Raw genomic sequence first — 13,095 nt, forward strand, 5'->3', positions numbered from 1 at the left:
TGCTTGGGGACTGGCTGGGCATTGGTCGGCAGGTGGTGAGCAATTGTACTGTGCATCGCTTACTTTGTGTATTATTATTATTATTATTAAATTATTATTATCATTTTATTTCCATTATTAAACTGTTTTTATCTCAACCCACGAGTTTTTCTCACTTGTGCTCTTCCAATTCTCTCCCCCATCCCACCGGGGGGGAGGGGGGGGAGTGAGCGAGTGGCTGCGTGGTGCTCAGTTGCCAACTGAGGTTAAACCACAACAAAGACCTAATAATTTTCTGTTTAACTGTAATTTATTAAGACAAAAAATTTTTTTTCAATAAAAATAATTTATGTCATGGAAGATGAAGAAGGAGGAGCCTGTAACTTCTGTGAGTATTTCTTCACAGTTTAATCTGTAGTACTGTAATGGGTGTAGCACACAGGTTGAAACTGTCTTGGATGCAGCTATTAGAAAAGCAGGTCTGAAGTTCACATGGGTTGGATCCGGTGTGTTGATTACACCATTTACTTTAATATTACCTCTCATTAAAAGTTAAATATACTTATAAATATCTGAACCAGAGTCTAAAGATTTTGAGTCAGGTTTTTGAGCCAGGAAAGTAATCTCAAACTGAAGCATTATGTTAAAAAAAAATTATTTTTAAATTCCTTTAAATCTTGGTCATTAATGGGAATGGATTTCCTCCCCCCTCTTCTCCTTTCAAACCTCTTCTGCTTGACTGTTTGGGGGTTTTCTTTAGGGTTTTTAGGCAGTTTGAGGATTTACCAATTGAAGAAGCTTAATTGTATATCTGGAAAGGGGTTTTATTAAATATTACACAAAACAATAAAAATGTGCCTATTCATAAGGTGATTTATTCATGAAACTAGCAAATATATTTAAGAATAATAGACTCCTAAAATATTCAGCCCTAGAACATTAATACAGGTAAGTATCATAAATAATTATGTTAAATTGGTTACCAAAGAGGTGTAGCAGTATCAAATTGCTATGGAAATGTTTGGTCCCTGCTCAGAGATGCCAGCAGAGCTAATGCAATCTCTTCCAGTTGCATCACTTCAGCCAGATATAAATCAAGATGGGGGGGGGAAGTCTCAGGGATATATGTAGGATACAAATCAGGATTTTTGGAAAAGGACATGTAGAAAACATAAAACTGATATGTTTTCAGTTACGTCAAATATCCAAACTTTACTTCATATCCAGAGTATTTCACAGAATAGATGAATATTCTTCATCTTGACAGCTGGAAAGACAAGAGTCGTATTAAGGTGTGCGCAGATTTTTTTTTAGTGACCAAGTTGCCATGAATCAACTCACGTTATTAGTCTTTAGCAAATCTCCAAGTTCAATTTCTTTCATGTATGTTGTTGTTACGGAATGTATATCTCTCTCTGTAGTGGAGTTTTGTCATCTCTAGGATTATTTTTCTGAAGCATACAGAATACACCATGGTATTGAATAGTGAATAGACACTGAATGATGACATGTGCTATGACAGCCATATAAAGTGATATGTGCCACTCTAGTTTCATAATGGACTTTCTATGTCATACATTTTGAAAATAAAGGAAATATTGGTTAGAATCAATATAATGGCCTTAGTTCCCGCAGGTAGCATGAGGTCTGTAATCTCTGATTTACAGAAGATCATACTACTGAAATGTTTAGCATGGAGTAGAACAGTCCATTCTTACTGCCCACTCAACCACACCATCTGAATGAATTGCTGCAAGTTTCCACAACTGCTGTGTGGACTAACAAACTTGTAGCAGATGTTGTTTGTTGAGACAGTGAGTATTGTATTTTCTTCTTGTATAGATAAGAAGAAATAAAGACTTTGAAGCAGATACTAGGTGTAGAAACAGTGACTGTTACATAGCTTATGCCCATTTAATTTGAAACAATCGTCTCCAGCTTCAAAGAGTGCAAGTAGATTCTTAATTACGTTGAAATTTTTCAGTAGTTCAACATTACTCTAGCTTGACAACAGACTAGTACTAGAAATACTAGTATTTCTACTTGGATGCTTACCATGTATAAAAATGATGTTTTCTATTCCTTCCTTCCAAATACAAAATTAGCATGTGTTTTGTTGGTTTTATTGGTCACAGGTAGTGTGTTAATAGTACTGGTGGCCAGGCAAACCAGTTTCTAATGACCAAGTGTTCTTGAAGAGAGGATCATGTCAGCAGGATTGCAATCAAATGGTTTGAGTAATAGAGCTATTAGAGGAGAAAAGGTACTATTATTCACGAATAATTTCAATAATTTTACTGTTCTCTTTAACTCCTGGCTTTCTCAGAATTTGGGAGATTTGGCTTTGGCATTCATGTATGGGACTTAAGGGAGTCCAAGCCAATTTCACTTGGAGTACGTGATGAGTGTCTGTAAAGTGCTCCCTGATGCTTCATGATTATAGGTTCAGATTAGAAACTAGAGTTAGTATCAATACTGAATTCAGAACTTTTATTCATCACTGTGTTTCTCGCAACACAAGAGGCCTTCCTTTTCTAGCTGCATTATGTCATCTTTGGTTTCTTAGATTACTTTCTCCAAGTAACGATATCTTTTTCCAGAGAGCCATTTTTATCCCTGATTATCTTCTGGTGATTCTCCTAAACTCTTTGACCACCTACTGCAGTTTTCTCAAAGAAGTAAAACAAACATGAAATGTTTGCTTGAAATTTGCATAACGATGACATTTCAGAGCACAAGATTTACATAGTAACGAAATAGGCTGGAGGAAATAAGTGAATCACATGGATAGGGATACGTTCTGTGGATAACAAGCATGGTAGAACTCTACTGGGGACAGGGAGCAGTGTTGATTAAAGTAGATAGGTAAGCTAACAGTGGTGTACGTGTCATTAAAGAAATATGCCATTAAACTGCTACTAGAATTTTCTGTTCTATCCCAGTACCTATTCATGAGACTCTTGATCACAATTCAAATATCAGGATTCTGCAGCTGAGGGGAAAAATATGCATCTGAATTATTAATGCAGATTCACTCCTGGTATTTTCTATGGGTCCATGCAAGACTCCAAATACACAGGCAGATTTGGTAAAGCTTGCAAACTTCATGGGAGTTAGTACTTTTTCTGTTGGAAACACTGGGAAGTATGGTTGCAGTGCAGATCATCTGTGGCTTATTTTGAAGATTGTACAGACTGACTTTACGTAAAACATAGTGGAAAAAGAAATGAGTCGCACTATCTCCCCAAACTGTTGAGATCTACAAAACTCAAATCCAAGTGTTAGGATCTTAGCTATCTCTGCAAGCAGTGCTTTCAGAAAATACAAAGATGTTCCTGAAACATTATTGTCGTTTGTTTGTTTTTTTAAAGTGGCTTTTGAATCTAGATAGACTGTAAACTAAGCTTAAAGGACTTTTTTCCACTGTGGCTTTTGTCAAAAAAGGAAAATAGTATATGTAAAATTTTAAGAGTATCCAATTTCTTATTTGTAACTTGAAATTTGAACAAGATGATGGACACATTCAGATTGTCAAATAAAAATATTTTTGCTATTTAATCATGATAAGAACTATGGCTGTGATTTAAAAAAAAAAAAAAGTACCCTCTTCTTGGTGCAAAGATATGTTTCAGTGCTGTTTGGTGCCTCTAAATTGAGGTTGTGGCCAGGGGGGAAGGGAGGCAGGGAGGGGAAAGAGGAAGATAATGGGAAGCTATCTTTCTGTTTCTTAAAACACCCAGAAGATTTGAAAGAAACTACATTTCAGTGGATTGATGAGACTTGGCCAGGGATATCAACCACAGCTAAAAGCGCTCATTCTGTTCTCCATCAGAAAAAGGGACTGGATGCCAGCATTCAAAAGTAATTTTTCTTTCTTGATGTAAAGTAGTAGATATGTGGCAATCTGTCAAGTGAAAGCCTGTGGAAATCAAGTAGCTGGGCTGACAGATATTATCAGAAAAGTCATTATTTAATAAAAGAAATGCATGAAGTTGTAAGATACGAAAATTATCACATAACCCTATTGTTGTTAGATCATGTAAAACAACCTGTGTAGTATCTGAGGCTACAGCAACAGAAAGAGAGTGTGTTTTTATTTCCACTCTTCAGTAGTAAATAGTGATTAAAGTCAAGCAATGTTAGCAGTTTTTGTTGACTACTCTTTGCATCAAATGTAAAGAGGAAAGCACTAGAAGGTTGCTAGACTAAACCTGACTCAGAAGAAAACATTTGCTTCCTAGCAGGGTTTCTTAAAGAAAAGGATGAAGATCTGTCAGATCTGTAGAAAGCTGATAGCTGATGTGGTGACAGGACAAAGAGATGGCTTTATCAGAATGCAAGACTGAAACTTGGAAGGGACCAATGTAATTTCTACGACAAATACCTTTGCATAGCACATTCTCTACACTTTATTAACTGCCATTTTTCTCGGCTATTATAATGCTACATGTAACTTCTGTAATTTAATTAAAAAAATGCTATTTGCAGCTCATATGAGAGAGTATCTTATGTATAGTGGGGAAAATAGAATCATTAGGACTACTTCACTGGAAAATGGAATATTCTATCGCCATGAGCTAAGTGGGAGTGATGTATGTAGCAGTGGGAGGGGAGAAATAAGGATAGGAAAAAAAATTACATGCTGCACTACCCAGTTGTACCTTGAGCTTTCTATAATCCAACTACATAGTGCAACAACATTGCAACTGGCTGATATCTTCTGCATCTATAGCTGTACTTTCAAATGGATGCCAAGAAAGAACATTTTAAGGCTGTTTTGTGGGAGAACTTTAAAGATTGTGATAGAAATATGAAAATAAGAAGAGAGAATGAGAAACAACTTGACCCTAAATAAGTTGTCAGTCTATTACAGTAGAACTGGGAAACATTTTAATCTAGAAGAGAAGTTGTAAGTAGCAGCTGTTGTGCACTTAAAAATTAAATACAGAAGATAAGCTGTTTCAAGTACTAATTTAACTTACTGATTTTGGTAATACTAATGATTGCTATTGCTGATAGCTCATGAAATCAGGACAAACTAATAAAAAATATAGATTTTTAAAAAGGTTTTGGAAGTAGAATTCTAAAATATCTTTTTAAAGGAAAAACAAATTCCTTCACACACCCTTCCCCCACTGTTGATTACTGGTGCAGAATGAAATAAAATTTAAAAAAAACTCAAATTTTTTTTGGGGAAAAACAGAATCTTTGAATTCTGGTGTAAGGCCAGCAAGTCTTGCATCCTTTGTGAGATAATTAACTCTCTAATACTTGGAATTAATATAATACTTTGCAAAGTATGCACTTAAAAGAACAGATGGGGGTGATTAAATGGTGGCTTATTATTCAGTCCCCTAACACCAAATACCATTGTTTGATTTCCATTTAGTAATGTTGGAGCTGTTGTGTTTGTATGTGTTCAAATTTTAATTACAGTCATTTCCCATGTCTGATATTTTCTTTCATTTTTAATATATCTGATTAGTGCTTCAGGGCCTACTACCTTACTTTCACCATACAAATAAGGGTTACAATATTCATTTTTTGATTGTTGAGGGACTTGGTTCTTTTTTATTGTGCTCATTAGAGTATATTACTTTAAATCTTCTTTACTAAAGATTTTTCTTCTTTAAGATAGTAAAGGGTACACATATTTGAACCCTGTGCAGGATTACATACCACCTGCCCCAGAGCTCTGCTTTAGAAAATGCGTGATTTTCAGTATCTGGTTTGCTGATTTATAAGCTCATAGTTGACTTGTGTCTGATTTCTAAAGGTTACTATTCTGGGTGCCTCTGTCTAGATACTAAACTTGTGCTACTTTGCAACATATATAGATTTGTTAGGACCTTTGAAAATCGAGCTCTAAGGGTATAATCTTAAAGGGGATGTTTTGGAGTTCCACGTTCATAGGCTGATGTATTAAGTGATATTAATAATTAATTGAATTCTAGTGGCATTAGTATGTGGTGGCATGATCATCATGGCTTGGGGAAGACATGTTACCTGCTCTGCAGCTTCTAACAAAACCTTTAGCAGAGGGACCAAGTAAACAACCATTCAGAGGCTAATCTCTTGACAATCTCTAAATTCAACTGAATGAGTGATTTGGAGCAATTTGGCTCTCAGCAAATTATTCGTCACTAATCATTTCAGAAAATCTTGAAGATATGGCTTCTCTAGTGTTGGTGTTTGTGTCTTTCCATGTGTCTTTATACTTGCATCGCAGATTTCAGAAGAGGTCAGTGTTTTGTGGCTGTGTTTAGAGCCAAGTGTTCTACGTTATCTGCCTAAGATAGCTGCATGGACATTGATTATTGGTCCTGTTGTTTTAGGTCTCTGAATACTATACAGTTTATCTCTAGTCTTTCTAGAATAGAGCTCTTGCAATATTTTTCTGTCTAATCCAACCAAAATCTGTAAGTACCAGAGAGATTCTTCAGATAATTATTGTAAATTGATATACTTATCTGATGAAACAGATTCTGGTTAAGCACCAAATGAGCAATTTTTTTATTTTAAAAAAATAGAACTAAGCAAACTCATGTTGTTATCAATTTTGAAAGCTTTCATTAAGGCCCATTTTTAATTGTTGTAGTAAGAAGTAGCTGATAAATTAAAAGCAGCAGCAAACTGGCAAAATGGCCAACATTTTGTAAATGGGCTTCATTTGAGCAACGTTACTTGGAATATATTTAGTACTAAAACTTTGGAACAATGGTAATGAAATCAGGGTTGCTAAGTTTGTATCTATGCAATTTGCATTTCATAAAATATTAAAATACTACTATGTTGTTATGCTAACATAGTTCTGTTTGGCTATATAGGTACCTTTACCTGATTATTTCTGTAATGACTTGATCAATAGTTAAATACAATTTTCAAATGTGAGAAAGTGTAATCTCCAGGCTACTTAACAATGAATATTTTGCCTTAAGTATGATAAAAGTGTGTTTCATTATAAGTTATAAACTTTTCTATAGAAAAAAATTTAGAACAGTTTGAATAAAATTGGTGGGGAAAAAAAAAAGTAGGATGGTTCTTCATCAGTAATGCCTTTCAACTTAACCTTACCCTCCCTACCCCTGAGTCCCATTAAGTAAATGGTAGCCATCTGTTGACGAAATACCTAATGAAAAGCACTGATCAGGAACGGTTTACTTTAGAAAGCTAGAAAACAATTCCTACACTTCTCCTTGCGGAAGCTGTCAGTTATCATAAATCAGCAAGACATATCATGACCTGAAAAAAGTCCTCTAGCACATATCTTATGCTCTAGCACATATCTTATGAATTGAATTGGGGACAAAGAAATGTCCTCTTTATGCAACCTTTCACTGCAGGGCATGTCAGCAGCTGGAAAGATGCTAAGTTTGTGGAGAAATCCCAAATTCAAAGAATCAAAATTGTCAATAAAAAGCCACATAGGCAGCCTTTATAAAGCACAGGAGTATACAGTATAGGGAGATGGTAAGTGAAAGTAGAAGTTTGACCAAATTATGGCATTTTAGTTTCTTATTTTAATGTCCCATTCTTCAGCAGTCTGCATCACATAATTCCCTATTCCCCCTTTCTCGGTCCCCCTCCAGTTTTAACAGCTTATTGTGCAAGGCCAAACATTTTCAGTGAGCAGTCAGTGTTATGTCTTTTTGTCACATTGCTATACCTTATATTTTGTGGCTTTTTTTTTATTCAGAACAACTTTTCTGCTGATTCACTTGCTAAATTATAAATTGTTTGCAGTTGCTGTTGGTAAGAATTTCCACTCAAGGTGAATTTCCATTGGCATTTTTAATATTTTCTGCTGTTTTTTCTGTGCTTGCGGGTGGAGGGTCCTCTCAAACCAGATCCCTTGTTCTGTGTGAAAATGCTGGGAAAGCATGAAAGCCCCTTTTGAGTAGGCAAAAGATCTTGGCCTGATGCATGCAATGTAGTAGATGGATGCACCAGAGGCCCAAATAGAGGGATTCCTGTCAAAGCCCATGCCTGGAAAGTGAGCTTTCAGCTCACCTTGGGGTGGTAAAGGTACTTTGTAGGCAAGATCATAACATACAGACCTAAGGTAGCTACTGTAATGTGATCAGATAAGGATAAAGTTAGCTTAGCATGATCTCTGTGCCATTTACTGTAAGTGTGGGATTGCTGATATTCTGTTTCTTAAGGGTGAGATTTTTAAGACCCTAATGATTTAATTATATGGCACCTGGAATTGGAATCAGAATTTCCAGCATTCTTTAGAGAGAGAAAATTAAGGGGTCAAACTTTGAAAAAGTGCTCAAGACGTCCATGCTCTGTCTCCCTCCTACTCTTCAGATGCTTAATGACAACAAGCTGAGCTTACTTGATAATCTCCTGATTTTTTTAGGTGCTAAAATAAGAGTTAAACTCCTTTGAAAATCTGGCCCTAATACCAGCACTGTGAGAGCTACTTATGTATTTAAAAAGGCTTAAAAGTCTAAGAATAGAGAGTTGCAGATTCTGTTGAAAGAAAGTGGTGGAAATCATTATATTTGCCCTGTTGAGCGATGCGCTTAACTTAGTTTTAGAGGGAGGAAAATTGGCATATTAGTGCTTATATAGTATCTATGCAATTTAGAGTTTCTTCCTGGACTTCCTTTCAGGTGAATGTTTAGGAATTTCCTACTTGTAGGCTCAGTTCTGTGCTACAAGAACAGATAATATACTTGTGCTCATTTTTTGGCAGAACACTTAGCACTGGAAGATATTAATTATTTGCTGGTTTGCCTTGATACCATTGTTCAAATTGTTCAATTCTGCTGAACATTGGTCATCTTATTGATCACACCTGCATATCTCTTAGGGTAATTATGTTTTAACTTAACCTGACAAAAAATGAAAAGAAATTATATGAAATTTATTAGTGAAACCTATTTCAACTGAGAAGTGATCCAAGGCTTTTAGCTGTCAAATATCTGCACATATACTGTTTTCTTTAAAACACTTCATTTTGAATCTTGTCAGCCAGATACTCCTTTTTAAAATACATGTTTCTGTTGGTTAGCTCTGTTCATTTCAGTGTAGTTGCTTCTAATTTGCATTGTTCTGAGAGGCAAATCTAGCCTAGTAATTGTTGTAGTAGTCTCAGCTACACCTGCAAAAACAGTGACACTACCTTCTGAATTGGAATATATTTAGTATGCCTCACAATGCCTCTGGAGAAACCAGCAATTTAGTCAATATTTTATTCATATTTACTAAAACTCATGCCACCATAAAATGAAATAAGTACTGGTTCATAATCTAAGACAAATATGTTGTCTTCTACAAGGACAGCACTTCAAATGTGACTTTGTTGTGATACCTCTTTGAACTTAAAGTGCATTGAATGGGAGAGAGCACACACTAATTATGAAATGCTTAACCAATCTTTATTAAAGGAAAAAAAAACCAAAAAGCATATTAGGCAGAGTTGACTGGATAACAGTAGTTCTGTTTTGTAGAAGACTATTTCCAAATACATTTTCTTTGAGAGACCCAAGTATTTTGAAACTCTCTGGGAAAGAAAATGCTGTTCTGGTTTGAAGCTGTTCACCCGGCAGCCTGCCTAGGAGCTGTCCATGTCAGGAGCTCATGTTTAGTCTCAGCTCACCAGGTGAGCTGCCAGGAGCTAAACAAGCAAGGTAGCGAGAGGAATGGAAAAAGGTTTCCCATAGAAACATGGTTTGGCATGTGAATCTAGAAACATTCCTCTGGATCTGTCGAACACTGCCAAAATTAAATTGTTTCATGTGACATTTCAATTTTAAAAAGTCAGCAAATGCCATAGAGTAATATATTCTTTTTTGTAGCTATCTTTAATTCTAGTTTCATCTTGGACTGCGGAAGGCTATAGAAGTGATGTAGTTACAGGACTGATGCAGTTTAGGCCTGGATAGAGTAGCTTTTGAATTGTGGATTAGCTCTACTTGTAGAAGTGGTCTAGGGAAAGTGCTTGCTATTTACACATTGTATTTTTACAGCATATACATAGAGGCATAGTAGTAAAACAAAATCCTCATCTGTGTTTACATCCTAATTTTTACAATAAAACTGTGCATCTGTGGTACCAAGTGCAAAGTAATTGGTACAGATAAATGGAGGCTGAATACATGGAAGACCACCGCTATTCTCTCTATTAAGTGATGTCCAAGATTTTGCCAACTCATTTAATGGAAGGAAAGCAGAAACTTGGCACTGAGTTTGTAGGAACCTGAAGACAGCTTTTCTTGCTTGCATGGCAGTTTCTCCTAGATGAATGCTTAAATTCCCTCCTACCCTCTGTCTAAACAATGAGCTGATAGGATGATGGAGAGTGCACCAAAGATGACAGGCAAGCAGGCAAAAGGAAAACAACTATACTGGTGATATTGCTGGAGATGAAATTGTAACAGAACTGGGAATTTGCATCTTTAAAGTAGTCACTGTGTTTAAAACTCTAAGATTTGAAGAAATAGTGTCAGAGGGAATAAAAAGGACTCAGTGTGGTATGGTCAAATGCAAATGAGCGAGGAAGTAAATGATAAAGTTATGTTTGCTCCATACCCCTTGTTATTAATCACTGTACATATCTGTGGGTATTTTGCATTAAAATAACTCATTAATGAGTAGCTAGTTGACACAATGTGCATTTAGGGAGGGCAAAGGGACATTAACCATTTGCAATAAGACTGTAAAACCAGACTGGGTTCCTAGGCATTATAACCAATTTGTTTAGACTGCTGGGCAAACATTTGAACTGCAGATCATGAAAAGTCTATGTGGTTAAGTATTTTTCAGTAAGGTAAGCCTGAAAAGTAGAAGAGCAGTAGAGACTGAGGTGTTCTTTTTATCATCACATGCAGAGTTTGGGGTTTCTAAAGCATTGATGAAGTTGAGCTAATGGTGATTGCATTCAGTAAATAAAAGAAAAATTAATTCCCTCAGTTGTAATTTCAAGACCTTCTGCTAATACTAGAATACATTTACACATTTTAGGAAGATTAAAACTATAAAAAGGAAGTTAATCAGTTTGCATTAATGATAGTCAGAGAGAAACTCCATTGACAATTGTAAGAATGAAAATACGCCTCACAATCCATAATTGGTATGGTTTAACTTACTTTGCAGAGTCGGGCTTTGATTTAATGTATCAGTTAATTAGGTAAAATAATTACAGTTTTGTGTTAAATAGATATTCTAGGCATATGGTAGATGTTAATGGGAAAATATGAAGATGAGTAACCGTATTACAGACAGTACTGCTGCTCAGTGCTAATATGAGGTATAATGTTAACCAGTTACTTTACTGGATCCCAAAGTATTGTCATTACGTAGTTGTTTTCCTCAAGCTTGTAGACATTTTTTTCTCATCAAGTATGACAGGATTATGTGATGCACTTTGTAAAAATAAATGTCTAAGAACTAAGTTACAGTCAAGTGTATAAAAGGAGCAATTTTTTTGTGTTAGTCTTAATAACATTAGTTGATTAAACAGGAGCAGACCTTTGGAAAAAAAAATGCAGATTCATTAGCGTCACCACATGCTACACATGATAGAATTTTGCTGAAAGGGAACAGAACAGTGAAAACATCTATTCCCTTTGGGCAGCTTACATTTGAAAGCACAAAATTAAGGAATCTCATACCTTCAAGATCTAGGGTATCTTGACTTTTAAAAGGAGTATATCTACTTCTGGTGTCATAATTCTATGCTTTGTCAAAAAGGGAAGCTATTTTCCTCTTAATGCTTTCTTTGTTGCCTGTCTAAACCTCATTAAACAGTCAGCTATTTGGATCTAATATTCCCAGAATAAATTCCTAGCTCTGTTGGTCTTAATTTGCCAGACAGTCATCCTTTAGAAGGGCCAGTGTTTCTTCTCCCCAAATATTCAGCAACATTAAGATTAATAAGTGATTTCTACAGCACTTCTAAAGCTATTTCAATATCAAAACCTTTTGCTTCTGATTTTTACATGGATAGAGCACAAAGAGACAGTACAACCTTCAAAGGAAACATAGTTTGTGGGGGTAGCTGCTCTGCAAGGTGTGCAATCCCCACTCAGTAATCAGTTTTCTTGTGTGGGACGTATTTCCCTCGTTGATCCTTTTCACACTTAGCTGAGTGTCTCATCTACTATCTCAGGGCCCTGAGCAGAGGTTTTTGTATACCTTATTGGTGGTGGTTTCCTTCAGAGATCTCATTACCATGTCCAGAGGAAGTAGAATTGTGTTTGGATGAAACACTTTTTAATATTTTCCTTAGATTCGTAACTCCTTAGTGCTGAATAAATGTTACTTGTGTGTGCTGGTTTTGGCTGGGATAGAGGTAATTTTCTTCACAGTAGCTGGTATGGGGCTATGTTTTGGATTTGTGCTGGAAACAGTGTTGATAACACAGGGATGTTTTAGTTATTGCTGAGCAGTGCTGACACAGAGTCAAGGCCTTTTCTGCTCCTCACCCCACCCCACCAGTGAGTAGGCAGGGGGTGCACAAGAAGTTGGGAGAGGACACAGCCGGGACAGCTGACCCCAATTGACCAAAAGGATATTCCACATCATGTGATGTCATGCTCAGCATATAAAGCTGGGGGGAGAAGAAGGAAGGGGGGGATGTTCGAAGTGATGGTGTTTGTCTTCCCAAGTAACCGTTATGTGTGATGGAGCTCTGCTTTCCTGGAGATGGCTGAACAGCTGCCTGCAGATGGGAAGTGGTGAATGAATGCCTTGTTTTGCTTTGCTTGTGATTCTCTCCCCCATCCCACCTGGGAGGAGTGAGCAAGCGGCTGTGTGGGGCTTAGTTGTTGGCCGGGGTTAAACCACATCACTGTGTGAATTTGACAAGAGTGGTATGCCTGGTAAATGTGCAAAATGATAAGTAAATGATCACTTGGCTTATAGCTCTGATCAGAATATCTTTTGTATAGTTATGCCTCTTATATACTGTTTATTTTGTTAGTGTGCATGCTGGGGGTCATATATTTAACAAGTTTGTGTTACTCTGTACCTAGTTCTAGCTCTTTTTTTTTTTTCTGATCAAAAGCAGTATCTGCAGAGTATTATTTTTATTAAGATGAATTCTGTCTGCCAAGACATTGTATTTGCAAATTCTGTAGATCTTACGAGTGAGTTCTCAACCTG

The sequence above is a fragment of the Pygoscelis adeliae genome, unplaced genomic scaffold (genome assembly GCF_000699105.1).
Source record: "Pygoscelis adeliae isolate BGI_AS28 unplaced genomic scaffold, ASM69910v1 Scaffold79, whole genome shotgun sequence".
NCBI classification, from domain to species: domain Eukaryota; kingdom Metazoa; phylum Chordata; class Aves; order Sphenisciformes; family Spheniscidae; genus Pygoscelis; species Pygoscelis adeliae.